Here is a 25,646-nt window from a genome sequence, read left to right as displayed (position 1 = left end):
AGTTTCATCCTCCTAAAATAAATGTATAAGCAGGTAGGCAGATTCAAAGGAAGTCAAATCAAATGTGCTGTGTTTGATAGCACTGCTGTAGTGGTAATGTAAGTGACAGCAATGAAGTGAAAAGTCTGAATTTCTAGCTTCTCATCATTTCAATTAAACACATAAAAGGGTGTCACTTGGTATTTTGTCTCAAGGATGACAAAAGTCTAACAACTGGTATTCAATTCATCTAACTAAATAGACATGGTGAGTAGTGTTTGGTCTTCTTTAAATCTCCTCAAGGACTATAGGCTGTAAGGTTTTGCTCATTTGTCACATTCAGAAGGATGAAGAGCTACCACTTGTGCCTGATTTCATCTTTAGAAAGTCACAATTTATCCTGTAGATGACTCGAAGTTATATTACAAGCTATTGTTCTGTTGGAGATTAAATAAAACTACCGGTAATGCTTAAGCTTTGATTGAGATTAAATACACACCAACATTGAGCTGTATATTTACCAGGAGATGAATTGAGCAGGGAGTTATTCTGGAGCTGTTAAGATTACTCAGTGAGTTAAATGCTCACCGTTGACATCCAGTGTGATCTGCTGGTCCCAGATTTGAATTTATGTGCACAGAGGTTGTACTTGCTTGCCACTATAGATATTTATATTTGGCTGTGTGGCTTGTTCCAATTTGTAGCCATTGTGGTACCAGTAAAATTGGAGTGATGAGATCAAAGCATTTACTCTCAAAGACTACAACACTCATTACGAGTCTGGCAGTCCTGGGACTGCCGGACTCGCGTTGGAGGTCGGACCACCACCAAAGCAGCGGTCCAGCCTGCACATTATGACAGTGGTGGAGACACCATGGTCCGACTCCCAGCCCCGCCAGCTTGCCACCAGTCGACAGCCTGTTGGTGCTGGTGGTCTTAATCACTTAATCTGCTTGCAGGATTATGAGTCCCCTTTCTGCCGGCTTTTGCATGGCAGTCGGACCGCCAGGTAAAGGCTGGCAGAGACCGGGGCCCCATGGGGGCCGCTGCACTACCCATGCACTTGGCATGGTCAGTGCAGGGCCCCCCATGGACAGCCCCATCTCGCTTTTCAGTGAAAAGCATGACGGGTGCTGTTGCACCCGACGCACTGCAACAATTGTTTTAGTGAGTTTTCTGCTGGGCCAGTAGGCGGAAATGCTGTTTCCGCCCGCTGGACCAGCAGAAAACTCATAATAGGGCCGGAGGGCGGAAACTCGGAGTGGCTGTTTTCTGTCCTAAAGAGTTTGGCGGGCGGCCTCCGTTGTCCGCCAAACTCAAAATGATGCCCTAAATGTGTCACTTCCTGCAAGGCTGCATTCAGTTGTTATGTATACTTCATGAATGCTGATAAGAAATGCATTTTCATACATCAGGATTTTTAGACCTAAAGATTGAAATGGTATCTTGAGGTCTGGATCCAGGATGAAATGTTTGATTCCTCATAGTCATCTTGCTTGAAATCGGGCACTCCTAGCTATGTCATTTACTGGAGAAAGGCCAGAGTTCATTTTTAACACAACATTGTTAAAAATTGGTGGAAGTTCTGTCCTCCCATTTCTCAATTTCACCACCACATTTAGAAGTGGTAAAACCACAGTTTTTACTGCATGGAACCTCAAAGTTGCCCATCCACAGAAACACTCTGTCATTCAGGGGCACCATTAACCCACAGGATGTTGGAAGGCCTTCAGTTTTATGCTGGACCTTAAGATTCAGTGTTGCAATGGGTTTATTCCTGCTGTCAACCATAACAAACAGCATGAGTATTAGAAAGAAGTTATCAATGGCCATAATACGCTGGAAGAAATCTCTCAGCACATTAGAACAATATATATATTTTTTAAATTATGCACTGTTATGGAGGTTTGGCTTTGACAAATTAAAACACTGCATGCCATGGTATGGTGGACAGCAGGCATTGTTGTTTTCACCGGAGTCCTCCTGTGATGTTGGCGGCAGCACTTTCAGCAAAATATGGCAGGCAGACTGCAGCTGGGTTGGTAAAGGCATTGTCTCCTCTTCCCCAGCTAGATGGGGATCCACTTACTTTTAAGTGAGGCTCAGTGATTTAGTGCATTTCATGTTTAGATTCTAAAATATTACAAGAGTCTAGTCAAAGTTGAACTTGGATGTTGGATTGAGGAAGAGTGATTAACATAAGCCCTCTTTTATGCACATTCTGTTTCAAATGGTGAAGTGACATCCACACCTGGTAAGTTTCACACATTTTGGTCAATTGTAACATTTCTTCTGGCTCGGACATGTATAGATATAACTGTGTGTCATCAAGATCCTGATGACATAAATTACTGGATATTTGATGAAGTCCTCAAGTGGTTCAGGGTAGAGATTAAAAAGGGTTAATGCAAATATATCCCTTGAAGAAACACTTGAGAGTGTTAAACTGGGATGGAGAATGAGTTGCTTAGTTTTACCTGCTGAGAAAAGTTGGTAAATTTGGAGTTAAGCCAGTTTGCAATTTTGCCACTAATGCCATGTTGTTATCTAGGATTTTGATACATGTATTCTGATTTACTGTGTCTGAATCATTTGAAGTTCAAAAAGAATGAATAGACAAGAGTTGTAATTGTCTAGACTACGTAAGGCATACTCAAATAGGTCGTTGTCTTTGATGTATGGTTTAAATTGCATAAACACACAACTTGCAGAAACCTTTACTACATGGAAAAGAGCTAATAAATGGTTGAAATTTAACAGATCCTCAGGGGTGCCTGACGTCTTTTTCAGCATTGATCAAGCTTCACCTGATTGGTAGTCAGATGGTATACCTTAACTAAGAGTTAACTTTGTTCGGCGAGGTACAAAATGACATTTTATGTATAGAGACGTTAGTTTGGTCTCTGTGAAATGTTGAGAAGATTTCACTGTGGCCATAATCGTGATAATTTTGATAGATTTCATTGCAATTTCCATCTTATTGGGGGAATAAGATGATTGTTGGTTAGAAGGGAGAAGAAAAGCTAAAAGGATTGATTTTTTTAATGCACAAAATACTTTCATGTGGTTGTGGAGTCATTAATGGTTATGGAAGGTGGACAGTTGCAGACATATCTGACAGGTGCATTCACATTTTTGAATATTTGCCTTTCATAAAATCTTGTAACTGATTTTCTGTTTTCTGGATTGGAGACAATAGGGCACAGTCAGTGTCTCAAATTTCTCTATTACGTCCATGCACATTTTCATTCAATATTATGTTTTCCTGAGACCCATTGAGAGGAGGTTTGTAGTTTCACCTTTTTTCGTGAGAGTTACTATGCGATTGAATAAACTGTTAAATAAGTTTTTATATTGGACTTTGCTATAGATCTCATCTTGGATTATAGAGATAGGCAAAATGGTTTCCGAATGTATTCAGAACTAAGTTGTTGAGGGCAATGTTTTGGTGTCATAAATTCATAATATCTCCTTTATTGAATGACCAATTTTTGTGATGTTCAAGAATGAGATCAAAAAGGAATTTGAAAATGGGTGGACAGGTCATCTGGGATGGAATCTAAACTAGCAAACAGCTGTTTTTTACACAATGAGATCCACAGTAGATCTCTTGGTTTGTGTGTGTTTTTGCGCTCTTGACTTATTTCATTGTTAAAAAGAGTTAAGTAAATTAAATGAAAGATTTAGGGGGTGATTCTAACCCTGGCGGTCGGTGATAAAGCGGCGGCCAACCCGCCAACAGGCCGGCGGTCCAAAAAATGGAATTCTGACCCTGGCGGGAACCGCCAACAGAGACCGCCACATTAACACTCCGACCGCCACGGCGGTACAAACAAACAGCGCGGCGGTCACCGCCAACAGACAGGCGGCAGACAATGTACCGCCCACCCTATCACAACTCACCAATCCGCCACCTTTTCCGGGGCGGGAGCACCGCTGATAAAAACACGGCGGAAACAGACTACGAATGGGAAAACGCTCACCTCTACGCACTCCACGAGGACAGAGAACAGCATGGAACCTGAATTAAACATCCTACCTGCTCTCGTCTACCTGCTCATCTACCACGAGTACGAACTCCGGCGCAGACGACAACGGTGAGTACTGCACCTACGACACAGGGGAGGGGGGAGGAGGAAAGCTTACGGCACACACATATGCGACCCCCACCCCCCCCAAACTATGTACACACCAATGCAGAGCAACAAGTCACAGTGACACCACCCAACCCCCGCGAAAAATGCAAAGACATAATTAAATTGTGAATCAAAATTTATGTAAAAAATAGCCTCTGATAACTCATGGTCAAATAGCAATTAAAAAATCACAAAAAATAAAATAAATATTTTCTTCAGTCGAGAAACCGAGGCAATTAGTCCTGCACATTTGATGGCATTCTAAGTGTCCGTGGGCCAAAGTGTATAAACACAAGGGCAAAGCCCACACAGGAGACCTGAGTCCTTTGGAGAGAACACTGCAGGGGCATCTGATGACAAAACTACAGGCACCTCAGGGGGAAGGGAAGGGGGGGCACCACAGCCACATGAGTCCACGACGCCAGATCCACGAAGGGGCCACCATGCCCACTGTTCAATCCTGGGGAGTGCAAAGCCACAGTCTCTCAATGTCTCTACAGTGGGTGGCTTGCCCACTGTTCAATCCTGGGGAGTGCAAAGCCACAGTCTCTCAATGTCTCTACAGTGGGTGGCTTGCCCACTGTGCCATCCTGGGGAGTGCAAAGCCACAGTCTCTCAATGTCTCTACAGTGGGTGGGTTGCCCACTGTTCAATCCTGGGGAGTGCAAAGCCACAGTCTCTCAATGTCTCTACAGTGGGTGGCTTGCCCACTGTGCCATCCTGGGGAGTGCAAAGCCACAGTCTCTCAATGTCTCTACAATGGGTGGCTTGCCCACTGTGCCATCCTGGGGAGTGCAAAGCCACAGTCCATCAGGTGGATAACAATCTCCACTGGTCAAGGAGGAGGCATGGTGGACACAGTGAACCGTGAACAGTAGCTCGACACAGATCCGGCACTGTCATTGTGCCAGTGGTGCTTGACAGGAAGGGCCCAGCGGAGCGGTGCTTGAGACGGCGGGGCCCAACGGAGCGGTGCTTGAGACGGCGGGGCCCAGCGGAGCGGTGCTTGAGACGGCGGGGCCCAGCGGAGCAGTGCTTGACAGGAAGGGCCCAGCGGAGCGGTGCTTGACAGGAAGGGCCCAGCGGAGCGGTGCTTGAGACGGCGGGGCCCAGCGGAGCGGTGCTTGACAGGAAGGGCCCAGCGGAGCGGTGCTTGAGACGGCGGGGCCCAGCGGAGCGGTGCTTGACAGGAAGGGCCCAGCAGAGCGGTGCTTGAGACGGCGGGGCCCAGCGGAGCGGTGCTTGACAGGAAGGGCCCAGCGGAGCGGTGCTTGAGACGGCGGGGCCCAGCGGAGCGGTGCTTCAGACGGCGGGGCCCTGTTCAGCGGTGCCTATCTTCACGGCGGGGCCCTGTTCAGCGGTGCTCTTCTGCACGGCGGGCCCTGTTCAGCGGTGCCTATCTTCACGGCGCGGCCCTGTTCAGCGGTGCCTATCTTCACGGCGGGGCCCTGTTCAGCGGTGCCTATCTTCACGGCGGGGCCCTGTTCAGCGGTGCCTATCTTCACGGCGGGGCCCTGTTCAGCAGTGCCTATCTTCACGGCGGGGCCCTGTTCAGCAGTGCCTATCTTCACGGCGGGGCCCTGTTCAGCGGTGCCTATCTTCACGGCGGGGCCCTGTTCAGCGGTGCTCTTCTGCACGGCGGGGCCCTGTTCAGCGGTGCCTATCTTCACGGCGGAGCCCTGTTCAGCGGTGCTCTTCTGCACGGCGGGGCCCTGTTCAGCAGTGCCTATCTTCACGGCGGGGCCCTGTTCAGCGGTGCCTATCTTCACGGCGGGGCCCTGTTCAGCGGTGCCTATCTTCACGGCGGGGCCCTATTCAGCGGTGCCTATCTTCACGGCGGGGCGCTGTTCAGCGGTGCTCTTCTGCATGGCGGTGCCCTGTTCAGCGGTGCCTATCTTCACGGCGGGGCCCTGTTCAGCGGTGCTCTTCTGCACGGCGGGGCCCTGTTCAGCGGTGCCTATCTTCACGGAGGGGCCCTGTTCAGCGGTGCTCTTCTGCACGGCGGGGCCCTGCTCAGCGGTGCCTATCTTCACGGCGGGGCCCTGCTCAGCGGTGCCTATCTTCACGGCGGGGCCCTGTTCAGCGGTGTCTATCTTCACGGCGGGGCCCTGTTCAGCGGTGCTCTTCTGCACGGCGGGGCCCTGTTCAGCGGTGCTTGTCCAGTAATTCAAGGGAGCCAGACCTGGCCTGGACTCCCTGCTCAGTCGCCCTCCGACTGTGCAGTTGCAGGACCCTTCGGTGACGGAGTCCTGGGCCCTTTGGTGTCCTCCCTTACAGCTGGGATGGGGCTTGTGGGGCCCTCCTGCTCCGCGCTCCTGCTGGCTGACTTCTCCGCCCTGCTGCCCTTTCGCTCCTTAGAAGAGGCTCTCTGGCCCTTGCCTCCCCTGGATGTTGTGGCAGGTGAAGTGGCCGAACTTTGGTCCTTGGGGGCAGCCGTGTCAGTCCTCTCACGGCGGCCCTTGACTTTCCGGGTCCTCTTGCCTGGGGGGGGGCTGGCTGTCCCCTTGCTGCTGATAGAAGTGTCACTGCTGGCAAAGGGTGGACTCCAGAACCCATGCACCACAGTGACACTCGAAGCTGGGCTGGTGGTGGCTGAGGTGCTCTTGGGACTCTTAGCAGATGGAGGGGGTGGGTCAGGGGAGAGAAAGAGGTTAAGATTGGAGAGGTAAAGTTTTTTAGGACCAAGGTAAAGGGTGGGAGTAGTGGTGATGGGAGTGGAGGAAGAGGAGGTGGTTGTAGGAGAGTCAGGTGTGCTGTCTTTGGGTGCAGGTGATTGTGCCGTAGGCTGTCGTGAAATGGATGGCTGTTGGGTGGGTGGCTGCCTGCGTTTGTGTGTCTTGGAAGAGGGGGTGACAGACACAGTGGGAGAGGACACAGGGGACGTGTAAATGGCAGTGGGGGTGGTGACTGCACGTGTGCGGACTGTACTGGAGGGTGTGCTGGTGATGGAAGCACTGGCTGATGGTGGTGTGCATGCAGGTGTGAGTGTAGATGTCACAGGGAGGGAGGAGGGAGACGAGGAGGAGGGGGACACAGAGGTGGTAGTGACTGTTGGTATGTCTGCATCTGGGTGTTGCTTGGGTGAGTGTTTGTGGGATCTGTGGTGCTTGTGTCTGGATTAGCTGACCTTGGGTGTTGAGGTGTGTGCAGGCTGGTCTGATTGGATGGGATAGGCTGAGGAACAGGAGACAGAGACAGGGTGGAGGCAGTTAGAAGAGGGAGGCTGGAAACAGGGACAATGGCTGCCGTCAGTGCTGAGGCCAGAGCATTGAACGATCGTTGATGGGCAGCCTGACCCGAATGAATGCCATCCAGGTAGGCATTGCTCCGATGCACCTCCCTTTCTACCCCCTGGATGGCATTCAAAAGGGTAGACTGCCCAACAATGAGTGTCCTGAGGAGGTCAATGACCTCCTCACTGAGGGCAGCAGGGGTAACTGGGGCAGAGGCTGAGGTGCCTGGGGCGAAGGAGACGCCCGCCTTCTTGGGCGAGCGGGCACGGAGCGTAGGCTGAGGGGCTGCTGGGAGGGCGGGGCTGGTGCGCTGGGTGGCGGCTGTACCTGTAGAGGCGGGGGGCCCGGATGTTGCCGCCACCGCCAGGGAGCTCCCATCCGAGGACGTGTCGGTGTCGCTGGTGTCACCACCGGTCCCCGTTGTGGTGCTCCCCTCGCCCTCCGTATCACTGGTGCCCTCGGTGTCTGTACCACGGCCCACCGGGGCCTTGTGACTTGCAGCTCCCTCGTGCTCTGATGCCAAATCTCCTCCGCCTGATGATGCTAATGCACACATGCACAAGAAGATGAAGAAACAGGGTGGGGGGAGAAATAAAAACAGGTTGAGTGCATGCATTGTCAACACCGTTGGCGGAGAGGACAGACACAGGAGCCTCATGCACTAAGCCGCGCAATCGGGGTACACTACTCAGTACTTCTGACTAGGCCAACAGGTATAGGGACAACAAACGCGCACATGGGTGATGCAGGACCATGGATAGTTGTACTTGGCACCCTACAGAGGTGGGGGGCGGGGGCACAGGGCCATGCCTAAAGGAGAGGCCTACACTACAGAAAGCGCCCTGGCCTAATGACACCCACAACCCTCCTCCCCCACCCAGACACCTCCACTGCGCATAAAGATAGCAGAATGTGCAGATACTCACCCCCTTGTGTCTGCTGTGATGTCCTCAAGCGCCCATCCAAATCAGGGTAGGCCACCGCCAGGATCCGGGACATCAGGGGGGTCAGGGTACGACTGGCACCCCTCCTAGGTTGGGAGGCCATCCCCAGCAGTGACTCGGTGGTCTTCCTGGTTCCGCGGTGGATGTCCTCCCACCTCTTGCGGCAGTGGGTGCCCCGTCTGATGTGGACCCCCAGGGCCCGGACTTCCTTGGCGATGGCACGCCAGATGTCGACTTTCTGATGGGCGCTTACCTAGTTGACATGTACAGGGTGGGAAATGAAATTCCATCATTTTTCTGCATGTTAGATGTGAATGCCCCCCCCCCCAACTTTGCCATGTGGCACATGCTCTCATCTGTCGTGCGTTGCACTCCTCATTCGCTCCCCACCCCACCAACTTACATCCACCCCACTCCACACAGGCATAGCCCATTCAATGTGCACCCAGTGTACTTACCTGTTGGTCTGGTGGACCGTAGAGTAACGCATACTGGGGGAGGACCCCATCCACAAGTTTCTCCAACTCTTCAGACGTGAAGGCAGGGGCCCTTTCCCCAGTCGCAGCAGCCATTGTCACTTCCAGACCGAGGTCACAGCAGCACTTGCAGTATAGGTTCTCTCCTGTGGAAGATCAGGTCTCGAGTGATTAATCAGATAGAAAATGGCGGTCACGCCCGCGGCGGTGCGTACCGCCGGCGCACCTCGTCATTGGCTCCTGAAACCCATAGGCTTCAATGTTAACCAATGCGGCTTCGTACAGCGGTCTTCGACCGCCTACCGCCATGGTGTGCCACGCCAGCGCATTGACCTCATCCCATTGTCCCACTTCACAGGTCAGGCAGCCGCCATTTCAAGGGCCCACATGGCTTAATTTCAACTGCGTCACACAGGCCTAGGCCTTGCATTGCCACACATACACGCCTTTCAATACATAGATAACCGTGTGCTATGCAAGCTGTGGTGAACGTACCTGTGATTTGCTTGACTCTGTACTCCATGTTGTCCTTCCTAGGCACCGTCCGCTGGGACTTGCGAGGAGAAGGATGAATCCTCGCGTGTACCGACCGCTGGTGGACCTGTCGACAATGGAAGAACGCCATATTATACTACGATACCGACTTGACCGAGCCACTATACATGAACTGTGTGCCCAGCTGGAGCCAGCCCTGATGTCCCCCATCCGCCAACCCACAGGGATTCCCCCTTTGGTGCAGGTTCTGTCAGTACTCCATTTCCTTGCAAGTGGATCATTCCAAACAACAGTGGCCATGTCATCTGGGATGTCTCAGCCTATGTTTTCTAAGGTTTTGTCAAGAGTGTTGTCTGCCCTGACGAAATACATGCGGAGCTACATTGTATTCCCTGAGGAGGTTGATTTGGCCACTGTGAAGGGTGATTTCTATGCCCTTGGACATATCCCCAACATCATTGGTGCCATTGATGGGACCCATGTGGCCTTAGTACCCCCAAAAGACGATGAGCAGGTGTACAGAAACAGGAAAAATTACCATTCTATGAATGTGCAGGTGGTCTGTTTGGCAGACCAGTACATCTCCCATGTAAATGCCAAGTTCCCTGGGTCAGTGCATGACACGTATGTTATGCGTAATAGCAGCATCCCGTATGTGATGGAACAGCTACAGAGACACCGTGTGTGGCTAATTGGTGACTCTGGTTACCCCAACCTGCCTTGGCTATTGACCCCAGTGAGGAATCCCCAGACCAGGGCAGAGGAACGGTACAATGAGGCCCATGGGCGAACTAGGAGGATCATAGAAAGGACCTTCGGCCTTCTGAAGGCCAGGTTTAGGTGCCTGCATATGACAGGTGGATCCCTGATGCACTCACCAAAGAAGGTGTGCCAGATCATTGTGGCCTGCTGTATGCTTCACAATCTGGCATTGCGACGTCAGGTGCCCTTCCTGCAGGAGGATGGTCCAGATGGTGGTGTTGTAGCAGCTGTGGAGCCTGTGGAGAGTGAAGAGGAGGAAGACGACGGGGACGACACAGACAACAGGGACACAGTTATCCAACAGTATTTTCAGTAGCACACAGGTAGGAATCACCCACGCCATTTAACATTTCCTGAAAGCCTCCTGCATCTTTACTTTGTGTATTTCCCCTCAGTTCTTTTAAACTGATGTTTGATTTTCCCTTCCCTTTTCAGTGCTGTATGACCCACTGCGTGACTTCTGCTTGGTTAGCCCATGGACTAATGCTTATTGACATCGGTATGTTTTCATCACAAAGTTGACTGAACATTATTGAACAGTAATGTGTTATACATTTGTAAATAATACAGGCTGACTCCTGAATGATTTCAGTGCAATGAGTGATTTATTTTTAGTGCTAGATATTGGTACATGATATGAAAACGGTGATGGGTGGAGTAATGTCCATGGCAGAGTCCAGTTCTCGGTCGCACAGGTGCATTGTCCATATGCCTGTGGAAGGATGGAGCAGGGGCAGTTCAAGGTTGGACAGGATGACGATGTGGGACAGTGGAATGACATCCGGGGGGATCTTAGGCTGGCGGGGGTGTTGGCATCCTACTCTGTCTTCCTGTGAGATCTCAGGTTCCTCTTGCGGGGTGGTTGTTCTTCAGCAGGAGGTGGTGTTCTGGTGGCCTGTCGTTGTGGCGGGGCCTCCTGTCCACTGGCGGAGGTGGTAGGCTGTTCCTGGTCCTGGCTAGTGACAGGGACCCTTTGTGGTGCCACATGGTCCCGCAATGTGGTTTCTATCCGGTTGAGGGCCTGGACTATGGTCCCCATAGCGGTACCGATGTTCCGGAGTTCATTGCTGAACCCCATGTAGCGTTCCTCCTGCTGTGCCTGGATCTCGGTGAACCTGGCCAGTACCGTCGCCATCGTCTCTTGGGAGTGGTGGTATGCTCCCATGATGGTGGTGAGGGCCTCTTGGAGAGTGGGTTCCCTGGGCCTGTCCTCCCCCCCCTGTCGCACAGCAGCCCTCCCAGTTGCCCTGTTTCCCCAGGCCTCTGTCCCCTGGACGGTGTGCCCACTACCACTGCCCCCAGGTCCCTGTTGTTGTTGGGGTGTTGGGTCAGCCTGGGTGCCCTGTAGTGGCGGACACACCGCTGATTGACCTGTCCTAGAGACAGAGGCATGGGCCCGCTGGGTGGGAGCTGTGCTGGTGTTCCCAGAGGGGGTTGGGTCTGCTGTGGCCTGTGTCTGTATGTGGGGAACCCACTGTCCAGAGGTCCCCGATGGTCCGGGCTGGTCATCAGGTTCTAGGTCGACAGAGCTGCTGTCCTCACTGGGTGCCTGTTCTGGGGGTGGGATGGACAAATCTGGACCCTCCGTGGCGGTGTGTTGGCGTTCGGGCCCTGCAGGGGTAAAATAGGGTGGTTATTGTTTTTGTGTGTGCCATGGCGTGCATTTTGAGTGCCCTTATCCCCCAGTGCTGGCATTCCCTTGTGGGAGGTGTTGTGAGGGTGGTTGGGGGGGGTGTATGGGTATGTGCAATGGTCATGCTTTGGTGATGGGTGTCTATGGTTTGTGTTGGCATTCAGGGGTTGGTGTTGTTTAGGGTGGGTTGTGCTGGTGAGACATTGGCAGGGAGGATGTGTGCTGGGGGTTTGAGATTGGGGGTGAGGGTGGGGGTGTGGGTTGGCATGCTGGTGGTTGGGGGGGGGGTGAAGTAGTTGAGATTCGACTTACCAGAGTCCATTCCTCCGTGTACTCCAGCGAGGCCATCAGGATGCAGGATGTTTACTACCTCTTGCTCCCATGCTGTGAATTGGGGTGGAGTGGGTGGGGGTCCGCCGCCAGTCTTCTGCACAGCGATGTTGTGTCGCGACACCATCGAGCGCACCTTCCCCCGTAGGTCGTTCCATCGCTTTCGGATATCTTCCCGATTTCTGGGATGCTGTCCCACAGCGTTGACCCTGTCTACGATCCTTTGCCATAGCTCAGCCTTCCTTGCTATAGTGGTGTGCTGCACCTGTGTGCCGAAGAGCTGGGGCTCTACCCTTATAATTTCCTCCACCATGACCCTGAGTTCCTGGTCCGAGAACCTGGGGTGTCTTTGGGGTGCCATGGGGTGGTGTGGATGAGGTGTGGGGTGGTGTTTGTGGTGATGTGTTTGGTGATGTGTGGTGATGTGTGCGTAGATGTAGTGTGGGTGATGATGTTGTGTTCCTGTGTGTGTTGTGCTTTGCGTTCCCTGTGCTCTCTCTCAGTGTATTGCGCCTTCTCTCAGATATTTGTGGTTGTAGGGGTTTGTGGGTGAAGTGGGTGTGTGTTTTATAGTTAATTGGGTGTGTGGGAGTGGAGTTTGTATGTGTATCAGGTGTGTGTATTTCAAATTGTCCAATGTGGCTGTGTTTTGGAGCTGTGTGTATATTTTGACCGAGGCGGTGTCGCGACACCATCGAGCGCACCTTCCCCCGTAGGTCGTTCCATCGCTTTCGGATATCTTCCCGATTTCTGGGATGCTGTCCCACAGCGTTGACCCTGTCTACGATCCTTTGCCATAGCTCAGCCTTCCTTGCTATAGTGGTGTGCTGCACCTGTGTGCCGAAGAGCTGGGGCTCTACCCTTATAATTTCCTCCACCATGACCCTGAGTTCCTGGTCCGAGAACCTGGGGTGTCTTTGGGGTGCCATGGGGTGGTGTGGATGAGGTGTGGGGTGGTGTTTGTGGTGATGTGTTTGGTGATGTGTGGTGATGTGTGCGTAGATGTAGTGTGGGTGATGATGTTGTGTTCCTGTGTGTGTTGTGCTTTGCGTTCCCTGTGCTCTCTCTCAGTGTATTGCGCCTTCTCTCAGATATTTGTGGTTGTAGGGGTTTGTGGGTGAAGTGGGTGTGTGTTTTATAGTTAATTGGGTGTGTGGGAGTGGAGTTTGTATGTGTATCAGGTGTGTGTATTTCAAATTGTCCAATGTGGCTGTGTTTTGGAGCTGTGTGTATATTTTGACCGAGGCGGTGTGTACCGCCAATGGAATACCGCGGTTGAAAGACCGCCGCGTGGATTCATGGGTCAGAATGGCATGGGCGTGTTTGTGTTGGCGTGGCGGTGGAGGTTTGGCCATCTCCAGTTTATCGCTGCCCGCTGATGAGGCGGCCTTCCGTGGATGTCGGGTTTTTGGCGGTTTCACAGTTGGTGGTCAGAATGACTGTGGCGGTTTACCGCGGCCGCGGCGGTAGAATGGCAGACTTCTGACCGGCGGTAAGGGCCTTTTACCGCCGAGGTCAGAATGACCCCCTTAGTTTTGCCACAAAAATGATGTTAGATAACAACATATTGATTAGTGATGTGCTCTACACATTGTTCACCAAATGTGCATTTTCTTCCTGAGGGGGTGATATATGACATTTAGAATTTCAGGAGAGGAGGAGTTTTATTTAACTTACAGGTGCAAGCATTGAAAGTAAGATATGTGTTATGAGATATACACTTACAGCAACAAGAACCTCTGTGCACTACTAGGAGCCCACCATCAATTCCTCATTCTCAATCACATCTAATGGAGAGTATCAAGTGGTAAAGTAGGTGCATAATGTATTGAGATACCATGTTTCTGTCAGTACCACAAGTTGAAGTTGACAATAGTGTCAGAAATGTCTAGTCTGTGCTTACTGGTAGGTCTGATATTATGCAGATGACATAGAAATGAGGCTTTTCCACTCCAGTAATTGGTGTTTGGAGGGATCATGAAGAAATTGAATAAGGTTCTTGTCTCACAAAATAATCAAGAGCCATTGGTTGCTGTCTTGAGTGTCACCTGAGATGTTGGAAAAATGTGACTTGTAGTGTCTCGAGATTTGGAGGGGATAGTAGGCGAGGACATCATGGTGGTGTTAGCGTGTTGGTCCTTAGTAAGTAAACTTACAAGGGGACGCGTATAGGTCGATGAACCTATTGACTCGTTTAGGATGTTCATTTCCAGAGCGGAAACACAATGATCAATGCACAATAATCAATAATCATTAGTCAAATCAATAATCAATGGAGTCAGTAAAATTCACACACCAGGACTTTACAGCCATGAATAACCACACCTTTAATTAAACGTTTAGTACGTTTATTTCCCTATTATTAACAATACCAAAGTCATATGGATTAAGCTTCATGTCAGATCAAACGCAATTACTAATAATTGTTAACCAAAAGTCGCAAGAAATATGAACTAATCAAAGCTTGAATCACAATTCTAAAGCACCAGTACAAATCATTAGTAAAACCAATTCCAGTAAGACTGCAGTATCCATTTATTTCAACAAAATAGTTTGTCAACCATTTGTCCCTGCAAATTGTCAGTCGTCATGTGAATAGCCTCAACTAACCCAGATTAGCATTGGGGGGCATGGCCACGCAAGCTAAGATGGCGGACGTGTAGTCCGATAGCTCCAGCTGGGCCTACTAATTATCCGGAGAGCAGAGCCCCTCCCCCCGGCCATCGGTGAAAGAGACCAGCGCGGAGCCCGTTAGAGAAGGCGGTGACATGCGCTGGTTGTTTGCCAGGCCCCTACGGCGAGTCTGACCGGTGTGTCGGTGCGGCGCTGCCGAGCCCTGGAGCCCCGGATGCAAGCCAGGGACTCAGGTGATAGGGGCATCCTGAACGTGACCCGAGGGGTGCGGCGGAGAAGGGCGTGGGTCTCCGAATTTGGAGCCCTTCGTGTCTGAGGAGGAGAATCGCGCCCACTGGATCCCAGGAGGCGAGGGACCTGGAATCATTCTGGCGGTGCGGCCGAGGTGACCGGTGGGAGCCCCTGCAATGAGAATCAGGTGAGCGGGGTTCCCGGCTGGGCCCTGTGGGAACGAGCGGCCCCGGGCCCCTTGGTCTAATGAACAGAACCGGCTGGGGAATGAGAGGACATTAAGGAGCTCCCCGATCTAATTAAGACTGAAGGTAGCACAGAGGTCGCCAGACCGTCGGTCGGCCCGGGTCCGTTGAGGATCGGCGGTGGGCCCCTGGCAAGAACTTTTTGGGGTGCCGCGAGCGACGATGGAACCCTGGGGAGACCGGACCTGCCAACAAGTGACCCGGGGGGGACGCCAGGAGATGAGGAAGGCCTAGCGAGCCCTGGGAGAATAAGGGGACTTCTCCAGTGGTGCAGGGGAAGAGACCACACCGGCCTCCGGTTGAGTGATAGGGGCATGACTGGTCCTGGTGGAGGCCCATTCGGGGCGATCGGGAGGAGTAACCGCCCCAATGCTGACCAGGAGCACACTGGTGCGCCGACGTAAAGTCCTAAGCCGGGCCCAACGGTACCAGGACCGGTGGGAGCAAGCAACACGGAGGTGCGGGACGCCGGCCACATTAGGAAGCCAGATGCCCGGCCCCTCAGTGCTGATGCCCACTAGAAACGACGCAAAGGGAAGAAAAAGGACCGCCTAACACCTAATGAACGCAAAGGGGGGGACATGCGAGACCTTACGCAGTCCAAGGTGCAGGACACTCTAGACAAAATCCTGGGTGCAATCGAGGACACAAAAGCTACCCTACAGCACGACATCAATCAGGTCGCAGTAGAGGTGGGCCTTCTCCGGGCAGACCACCATAAACTGACAGACAGGGTCAAAGAAACGGAGGTCACGCTAACACATCTTGCACTGAGACAAAAAGACCTGGAGTCCACAATGCTGCATCTAACGGAGAGAATAACGCGACTGGAGCAAAGGGCGGAGGATGCTGAGGGAAGAAACCGAAGGAACAATGCAGTGGGCCTCCCAGAGGGCTCGGAAGGCACAAACACAGTGGAATTCCTGGAGGAGTGGATGCGTACGGTCATGGCCCCGGGGTGACTGACACAGTTTTTTACTCTGGAACGAGCGCACCGGGTCCCCGCAAGGCCCCCGGCACCCGGAAGACCCCCCCGGGTGGTGATTGCAAGACTGCTACATTACAAAGACAGAGACATCCTGCTCCAGAGGGCCAGGGACGCAGGACCCTTTAGAGTGGCGAATGGAGAAGTAACTCTCTTCCCGGATTTTACAATCGAGGTCCAAATAAGGAGATCTTCCTTTCTTGCGGTGAAGAGAGCGATGAGGGAAGAAGGAATCCAGTACTCGCTCCTCTTCCCGGCCAGATTGAAGGTGATGGAGGAGGGCAAGACCACTTTCTTTCAAAACCCAGAGGAAGCATGGGAATGGTTGGAGGCCCGTGGAGGACAGAGAAATCGACGCGGGGTACCAGGTGAGACCGATCCTCGGCCCTCGAGGGGCCTGGGGGGGGCGGCGGCGCCGGGCCCACCCCCGAACCGAACCATCGCAATCTCAAAAAGAACTGAGTAAGAAGGAGGCCCTGAGAGCAGCGACATCATTCGGCAGAGAGGCTTCCCCGCAGGACAGCGACGAGAGAGACTCAGACAGCTCTACGGTTTCGTCAGTGGAGGGCTTTGGCTGCATGGAGCGACCACCGAGGGTGAACCCCGCAGACAGCAGATGAACTTTGGTGACCACACACACGGACAGGCCCTGGGGCGAGGCACACTGAATTGATATCGGACCCCAATGGACATTGAACCACCCGACCGGTTTCTCATCCACTCAGTTAGACTGGCGAGCACTATGCTTATTTGTTTGACTACGTTGCTTGGTTCGCACGGTTCACTTGGGCAGCCTACAGTTAGGGAGGTGCCCTGGGGTAGGGGCGTTGGGGTTTTTCAAGTTTGAATTTCGATGGTGCCTGGGGAGGGTAGGTTATTCACATGAGGTCTGTGGAAACACACAAAGGGGAGAGGGCCGCAATGAGAGGTGGTGGGGCCCGCATTTTCCCTTGATATATCCAAATGGCAGACTTTAATCTCTTAACATGGAACATACGTGGGATCATCAGCAAAAAGACACAGAATACTGTCCCATCTGAAGAGGAAGGACATACATGTAGCGATGCTCCAGGAAACCCACTTGACAACGAGTGAGGTAGAGAAACTATGCTGTAGATGGAGAGGGCAGGTGTTCGCTACTAGGTACTCTGCCTATTCTAGTGGTGCGCTAGTCTGGATTCGCGCTGGAGTACCCTTTGAAGCGATATCCATAGACATAGATCAGGAGGATAGGTTCGTAGAGGTGGAGGGGAAACTTCATGGGATCCCAATAGTATTAGGAAGTATTAACGCTCCCAACCAGGATCAGGCCCCCATTCCTGCAGCGCCTTTCGAGTCACCTCATCCGCCAGCAACATGGGGAACTGTTATTGGGGGGAGACTTTAACAGCATTCTGGACATTGACCTGGACCGCACCTCACCCCTGCTGCCGGGCGCAGTGACGCATAAAATAGCAAAAAAAATAAGAGAGTGGGTGCAGGCCTGGGGACTGGTTGACATTTGGCACGAACAGCACCCTCATGATAAAGACTATTCTTATTACTCAGGCCTCCATCGGATACATACTAGGATAGACAGGGTGGTGTGCACTCCCGGCCTGGTGAGGGGTGTGACCCATACTGAGTACCTGGGGCGCACTATATCGGATCATAACCCATTGTTATTAACATGGAGAGCAGCTGAGGACAGGCCCCCCCATACCACTGTGGAGAATGTCCCCGACTGCATTGGAGGACCAAGCATTCAGAGGGGCACTCCGCTCCTCCTTAACGATCACATCAACATTAACAAGGGGTCAGCCTCCTCCAGACATATGGAATGGGAAGCACTTAAAGCGGCGACAAGAGGTTATAGTATAGGACAGACAGTCGGGATAAGACACACATTAGAGCGAGAACTGATTACGCTAGAGAAAACTATACACAAGGGGGAAAAAAGTGAACATACAGGAACACAGGAGCAAGAGGAGTACGAACAGGCGAGGCAATCCCACTCACAGGTGGAAGAACAACTCCGCTGCCATTACATGCAGAGACATTTAGCCTCAGTACAGGCTGAGGAGGGCAGATCTGGTAGGATGCTGGCATGGCTGGTGAGACCGGGAGGGGAGGGAGCGTCCATAGTGAGCGTACGTGATATGAAAGGCGAACAGATTTAAACCAGGCCCCATAAATGATGCATTTAAAGAAAATTACACTTTCCTGTACAGGGACCCAGGCAAACTTGATGAGGATCGCCTGGAGGCTTTCTTTTGGCCGCTCCCACTACCGACCCTGACCAGTGAGGATAGGGAGGGGCTAGGGGGGCTGGTGACTACGGAGGAAGTACTGGAGGCCATTTTGCAGCTGGCCCCAGGGAAAACACCCGGCACTGACGGTCTGCCAATGGACTTTTATAAGAGGTACTCAAAGCGACTGGCCCTTCAGCTGGTGGACCTTTACGCGGAGGCATTACACCGTGGCCTGCTCCCAGACTCGTTCAGAGAAGCGCTGGTTGTCCCTCTACCCAAGTTGAAATCGGGTGAAGCGTCTGTCACCAATTTCCGACCACTCTCAATGTTGAACAGTAACTTCTAAATTCTTAGTAAGACACTAGCCAACCGCCTGCTTCAACATATACCCACACTAGTACACGTGGATCAAAATGGGTTTGTCCCGAACCGTAGCACATCGCTGAATCTTAGATGCCTCTTTGCTATTCTACAAATGCCAAGTGCAGAGAAACCTCCAACCGGGATGCTACTTGCAACAGACTTTGAGAAAGCCTTTGATTCGATCCGCTGGGACTACCTGAGGACAGTGATGTTAAGGGTGGACTTGGGGGCCGGATGGGTTAAATGGGTGGATCTTCTCTACGCAACCCCACAGGCGAGAGTGAGGACGGGTAAAACAATCTCAAACCCCTACCCCATATACAGGGGCACTAGGCAGGGATGCCCGCTGTCGCCACCATTATTTGCCCTGGCCATTGAACCATTAGCGGCTCACCTGCGAATGGAAGGTGTGGGTAGGGGGGGTGGTGTGGGGTCGGACCGAGCATATCATCTCACTCTATGCCGACGATATCTTAATCTACCTCAGAAATGGGGAACCTGGGCTCGCTTGGGCCTTACAAGCTCTAGATCACTTTTGAAGTATTTCTGACTTACGCCACAATAGGGGCAAGACTTTCGTCTTCCCGATGACAGTGGGCTGCGATCAGCCCCCTACGTTCCCGGAGGCCGTGGTATGGGCACCTAATACTTTTAAGTACCTGGGTATACAGGTATTTCACGACCTGAGGGACTTACGAGATGGGAACATCGGTAGAGCGCTCGGCTCCCTTAGAGCCTCCGTTGGGTTCTGGCGGTCACTGAAACTATCCATAACGGCCAGGATATCATTGACCAAAATGATCATGTTACCTCGACTCCTTTACTACTTCACTAATTTACTGGTACAGATCCCCGCGTCATGGTTCAGGGTGTTGAACTCCTTACTCAGAGACCTGGTATGGGACGGAGGCCGACGCCGTACAGCACTCTCGATTTTATGTAGGCGCCCACTGAGGGAGGACTCAGCGTCCCGGACTTCGAACTCTATTATTTAGCATGCCAATTACAGTGGACCTCTAGATGGTTCGCAGGAGGGGGACGCCTAGATAGGTGTACCGCAAAAAGAGAAATGGGAGTGGAGGAGATCATATCAGATATGGTGGGCCGGAAGGTGGTGCCCCAGGAAAAGAGCACGCTGACGAGGGTCGCCTTAGCCTGTAGGAAGAGGTGTCCATGGCGAGTGGGGGTGGGGAAGGCCTACTCCCCTGCATTACCACTGTCCATACTCAAGATAAAGACGACGGAGGGGAACCGGGTGGACACTAGGGTGGGGGCATGGATGAAGGCTGGGGTGGAGACGATCAGAGATCTGTTTAGTGAGGGGGTGCTGAGATCCTTTGCTGAGCTAGTGGACAATAGAGGGGTCCCAAGGGGACAGTTCCTCGTGTCCCAGAGGCTAATCTACATCTTAAGGGACCACTGGGATGCGATTAATGCGGAGCCTGCCACACACCGGGTACTACACCTCCTGCTGACGTTGGGTGAAGACACCCACCTAATCACCAAACTGTACAGAACTCAAATTGAAGACACATTAGATCAGCTATGACCTCTGAGAGGTAGATGGGAAGGGACCCCGGCTAGGGAGCTGTCGGACACAGAGTGGAGGAAGATGGTGGCATATCCGAGGGTAGTTTCGAGGAACACGCGCTTGAGATATATTCAGTTTAACTATACACAGAACATATCTTACCCCACACCGCTTAACCTGCATATGTGGAGGTGTTCCTAAGGTATGCCCCAAATGCGACGACGCAGATGCAAACCTTGATCATATGGTCTGGCACTGCCCAGAGGTTCAGACGGGATGGGGGACAGTGACGAGTGACCTGAAAAGGCTGTTGGGAGTGGCAATACCTCAGACCCGGCTATGTGCCTATTAGGTCTGAAAGCGTGATTAACAATTGGGAAGATAAAGGAGCGCTTCTTGGATCTTGCACTAGTACTATTTAGGAGACTAATCGCTATGGTTTGGAAGTCACCCAGGCGCCCTGTCATGACTGAATGGAGGCAAGATGTATCGAGATGGGCTGGGGCCGAACTACAGGTCCTGAAGGGTGAAGAAGCAAGGGGCCTGCGTCAGACACCAATTGCCCCGGCTTGGGAAGAGGTGCTGATGGAGTGGAGACGTATAGTGATGGGAGAAGGAAGTGATGTTGGGGGAACGAACTGACACATTAGTCAGGCAGAAGAGACAATGGGAGAGTGGAACCTGATGCAATATTACATAACACGGATGACGCGCCACGAGACTAGGAGGTCACTAAGAGGCAGACAGGAATTGTAGAACAAGGGAAGGATACATAGAGGGGAGCTAGAGAGTAGCAGGGTGTCACCTAGGTGACCCGGCATACATGAAAGGATTGTCGAGGTCCGGGTGAGGGCCAGACCACCTCAGCGGAACTATTGTATCACGACACTCCTCAACAAATAGATTTGTAAGGAACCGAGGCACCATCCTGTTAATGGTAATGTTGCTTGATATTAGAATATGACTGTTATGTAGGGAAATGAAAGTAAAGGTGTGTGACAGAAGCCATCATGTTAGACCATACTTATACATGCAACCACTGGGGATTGCAAGGTGCACTAACGTTATCAAGATATAGTAAGTTAAATATCAGTCTTAAGAATACGTGCAAGGGGAATGATTACTAACACCCATGAACACGATAAACATTTGTCAACGCCTAAAATGACTTAATTTGTACAACATCAAAACGTTAATAAAAATATATATATTTTTAAAACTAACCCAGATTAGCATCAGCATGTGGGGCTTCATGCAAAACAATTTAGAACACAAATTTGGGAAACATCTACCTAAAGAAAACTATTAAGACAGCGCAGTTGGTACCTAGAAAGGAAAGGCACGAAATACAATTCAGTCATATTGTCATATCTACCTATCCATGGTATGGGTCAGCAAGCAGAATCAGTCTTTATTGTCAGGTCATCAATCGATCAGCAAAGCATCAGGCTCTCAGTCATAGAGTATGAGCCCAATGACAGAATCTCAAATCTCTTTTTCTTCCCAAAGTCACTCTAGATCTCTGGTCTCATCTTCTGTCGCGTTATTATATCAAAGTCTCCCAAACTATCCCCTAATTTTCAATTGGTCAATTAATCATACATTATTACTCTGTGCAATAAATTTCATATACCAAATCTATGAATTCTAGTATTTCGCACTCCACACGTCGTTGATTGGTCTGCTTTACGATGTTCTCATCATCTGGCTCGTCTGGTATCGAATTTGTTGCATCCTGGTCTCCAGTCAGTGTCTTCATTGTTCGCGTCCTGGGAAAGAACCGCTCACACACATTACACACGATTGTTGCACTTTTAAGGACACTGTCTTCTGCTAGTCGGTTCTCATGGAAAGCTTCTACTAAGTATTTTATTAAAACAATGAACATTTCACAGTTAGTTCACTCTGTCAGCATTTTTCATTAAACGCTAAGAAATACAGCTTCTGCTTGAGGCCTGGCATCGAGGCCATGACACTCGCTAAGTTAAGGCCTACAATTAATAAGCAAGAACATATTTCATAACCCTTAATATGACATATTACTACATTCATCTAATACATTTTCAATATTTCATGTGGATTAATAATTATTGAGTACAATTCGTGAACACTGGTGGCCATTCTCTGAGGTCACAATTTCAAACATGCACATTATTTTCTACGTTATTCATTTTTCTACATAAATCATTATGAAAAATACATAAACACTCATTAATAATTTCTAATTAAGATATCTGCATTAGCAGTGGCATATTATCAAAGCGTCTCACAGCATTATCATCTCACAGCGCTGAAGGTGAGTTGTGATTCCCGTTTCAATAGGGACCTGACCAATGTAGAATCAGCCACTGGCTTGAAACACACAAAGAGGGCTTTGAGGAATTCAGTACTTAAACTAATCAATTTGATATGGAAACTAATTCAATTCAACCTTTCGTACCAAGCCCAGTTTTCCCCTTAAAGTACTGTTGTAATGTCTCGAGGAGCGAAGGATACACATTCCAGGTGAAATATAAATGCAGCTAAATTTTTCTATTTGATCTGAGAATACCCGTTGATAACTAATGACTTTAAGGGTGTAGTTTCAACATTTACAGAACTTAATGGAAATGCTTTTATTTGTTGTGTTGTGTTGTGTTGTGTAGTGCTAGGGCTGCTTTCCTGTTAAAATACTTACAGACCGTGTAGAGGGTTGTAGTACTGATCTGATGTACGTCTTTTCCAAAAGACAGCATGCTATGACTTCAAAGTTGCGTATGACCCCAGACCTGGAGAACTGGTTGAGGGATTCTGCTGAAATGGGATGAAATGGAAAATAGATAAACACTAACCTGATGGTCGATAAGTAATGCATGAGATGTCATTTTTTATTGGCTGAGGCTATCGAACTTTAGTCAGAGTGTACTGATGTGTCACCTTGAACTCAAAGGACTGATTTTTGTCGAAGTTGACTGAATTGGTTAATAGAACTGGGTACTAAATCCTGGACTCACATATGGACCTCTCTGATGGAATAGGAATCACACAAGTGACCCATAATAGTGTTCATAAAAAGCCTGCCATAATACTTCTAACAGGCACATAGGGCCTGATTACGACCTCGGCGGATGGGATACTCCGTCACAAAGGTGACGGATATCCCACCCGCCATATTACAAGTGCCAATATAGCCTGTGGAACTTGTCAAATGGCGACGGGAAATCCGGCACCTTTGTGACAGAGTATCCCATCCGCCGAGGTCATAATCAAGCCCATAATATAGACTTGGAAGGGAAAAGTTGAGATGGTAATTTCATAAACATGATTGTGCTGTCCAGGAGAACTCATGCTAGATACAGCTTGATATTATGTTTTCATGCTTCAGTTGTATTATGGTAACCGTTAGGTGAAAAAAATAGCTCTTGTATGTTTATCAGAAACAAACTGGTTGTGTGAACATGCTGATTCACTGTTATAAATACCAATTTAAAAACATTGACGTATTTAGCAGTTTAAGATTCCTGTGCTGACAGGCATATTAATAAATCTAGAGTAGCAAGGATACTGATCTAGGGGAGCAAGACGTGAGCTTGAGTGAGTGTATAACTCAGAAAGACACCCTTCTTTCTTTTTAAGGCCATGTGAATGAATACATTAATTAATCATATCTATTAGTAAAGATTGATATTATTTTGCATGTGTTACCCTGGTGGTGAGAATAAGCTGCTGGGAAGGAAAGCATGCACAAGCCAGGGGGAAATAAACATGTTTTGAGTTTCTTAGTTGGATAGAATTGAGGTCAAAAACCAAGAGGGCAGTGCTTAGATGCTAAAAGGGCAAAGAAGTGACCCCCTGATTCTAACACTTTTGATTCTGAGGATATGAAGAAGGGTAGCAAATACTGAATGTAGTGATATGGAAGGAGTATAACAACTGAATAAAGAATGAAGATAAAGTGGTCCGACATTCTGGATTGCTCAAAAGCATAGGGCTATGAAGATGGAACACTTGGCTATGTGAAGCCAGTGGGGGTCAGAGAGATGTTGATAGCAATTTACAAACTCTGAATTGGACACACCAGAAGGCCAAGATACAAGTAGTTGCAGTAGACTATGTGAAACAGAATGAGGGATTGAACAACTGTTGTACAGCACTTCTAATTAATCTCAGGAATAAACTAATACTCTTTCAGAATACTTGTACCTAAAAGAAGCAGAAGGCACCACCCTGGGTAATTTAACCAGAAAAAAAAATGGAATCTTTAGTGATCACACAAATGTGACAGACAGATGCCACAGCAAAGGTGGGATGCTTACTTCTGGTGGCCTCCAAGAAGGGGACCAGACTGAATGAGCGAGTTTTGATTTTCAACCTATTCATGCAGCAGGTAGGCTGCAGACCAAATGAACCTCACAGGCATCCACCTATGTCCTGTACTACACAGACTCTATCCTGTGTAGTGTTTCAAAAGCTTTTCCTTCATACAATCTGACAATAGAAAAGCTCTACGAATTGCTTAAGTGCAGACCTCCATGGATTTTGATGGGAGAGAAGTTGATTCATACACCTATGAGCACATTAGTGATGATGCTAGAGCAAGACTTATCTTACTGTTCACTGCCCGTTTACTAGACTATTTTTGTCTCCAAAACCCATTCACTGCCCTTACGCTGCAATTTTAAAAGGGGTTGGCAGAACTCATGGAATGTGACTCTGCAGTTCTGCGGAGTTACGTAAGAACTCTGCGAGATTCCACAGAGTTCCGCCAATAGGCGAAAATAGGCATGTTGCACTGATTACGCTGTGATTTAGAGCCAGGAATGCGATCTGCGCTGAAAAATCAGGGGGCAGCTACTAGAGTTGATTTTACTGCTTTTGTACTCGAGCAGCAGCCTTCTGACCGAACGATCACAACTGCCCATGTTAGAAAAATCTCACCAGATGTCCTCTTGGTGACCGGAAATTGCGCTAGGGGATGCCAATTCTCTCACACACTCATCAACTTCCTGTCCTGCATCCTGGAGCATGCAAGAGAAATGTCCAGCATGCTGCGTTTGATGGAATTCGGCCAGAGCTCGATTCACCAAGGGCCAGATGTAGCAAAGGGTTTTTCCCATTTTGTGTCAATGGGAAAATGTGTTCGTACATATGGCCCCAAAATTCTGCCAGCAGAACGGAATATTTCAGTCACTCCAAAAATTTAATTAATGTAATGTGAGATCCTTGTTTAGCCATTTCTGTATCAGATCAGTGCAATCTGATATAGACTAAGGATTCTGTCCTGTGTGTGTGTGTGTAGAAACATGTTAAGTCTGTGTTCTGGAAATAAATTATTTAGAATGCACTTTCCTTATGCAACCCCGTTGTTACAAGGAGATAAAATAATATCCCTTAATAACAATTACAAAAAAAAGAGTAAACTAATTTTGCATTTTTAGTGCTACATTTGTGAAAAGCAA

At 49.9% G+C, this 25,646-nt stretch overlaps 1 protein-coding gene across 1 annotated transcript in view; it reads left to right on the top strand.

Annotated features, from left to right (window-relative positions):
- LOC138249944 (amine oxidase [flavin-containing] A-like) overlaps positions 1–25,646 on the top strand; it is a 468,327-nt gene that overhangs the window by 412,878 nt on the left and 29,803 nt on the right. The window lies entirely within an intron of this gene.

This window comes from Pleurodeles waltl, chromosome 8 (assembly GCF_031143425.1).
Source record: "Pleurodeles waltl isolate 20211129_DDA chromosome 8, aPleWal1.hap1.20221129, whole genome shotgun sequence".
NCBI lineage: Eukaryota > Metazoa > Chordata > Amphibia > Caudata > Salamandridae > Pleurodeles > Pleurodeles waltl.
This window is presented reverse-complemented; position numbering and strand designations above follow the sequence as displayed.